Here is a 672-nt window from a genome sequence, read left to right as displayed (position 1 = left end):
TTGCTTTCACAGCCAATGGGTTGTATCCGTTCTGTTTCCCTGTAGTAATCAAATGTGCAATTATTTGTTATTGTATTGTTACATTGAAACATAGATGCCTGACAGTAAATCCTTTGATGACCACTACTTTTTGAAAATCACAGTAAATTTAAACATTCCTGATGTGACTGAACAGGAACCGAGACTAGATAAATGTAGATGTGTTAATCTGTTGTATATTTACTATCATTAGGTGTGTTGAGGGGAATTCATACTCTGGCTGAATATCTGACTTCTCTCTTCTGATTTACAGTCATTAGAGAACCTGATTCTCTATTGCTTTGTGCCTGGGTTAGTCATGTAGTTTGAGTAACATGGATGTAAAACAATGCCTGTTTGACTTGCGGTGGTGTAAATGGCCACGTTTGGTGTCAAGCAGTGGAGGATCACATTTGAGAATACTGAGGTGATACAGCATATAAGCAAAGTCTTGCAGTCTCTTCGTCATAGTTAGGTTGGACCTTTATCAGAGTAAATTGGTATTGTTTGATGGATTTCCAGAACCTGTTTTACTTACACCAGAAGAGGTTGTAGCCATGCTCTTTGTAGATAAGGGCATAGACTGAAAGAAAAGTTTCAAACAGAATACAAGGAAGAGGTTTTTCACCATGACAGCTGAAACAAGTTGCCCCA

The 672-nt window shown here is 38.1% G+C and overlaps 1 protein-coding gene across 1 annotated transcript in view; it reads left to right on the top strand.

Moving 5' to 3' along the window:
• NPR3 (natriuretic peptide receptor 3) overlaps positions 1 to 672 on the top strand; it is a 35,705-nt gene that overhangs the window by 24,896 nt on the left and 10,137 nt on the right. The window lies entirely within an intron of this gene.

This window comes from Pterocles gutturalis, unplaced genomic scaffold (assembly GCF_000699245.1).
Source record: "Pterocles gutturalis isolate BGI_N339 unplaced genomic scaffold, ASM69924v1 scaffold1592, whole genome shotgun sequence".
Classification (NCBI taxonomy): Eukaryota; Metazoa; Chordata; class Aves; order Pterocliformes; family Pteroclidae; genus Pterocles; species Pterocles gutturalis.
This window is presented reverse-complemented; position numbering and strand designations above follow the sequence as displayed.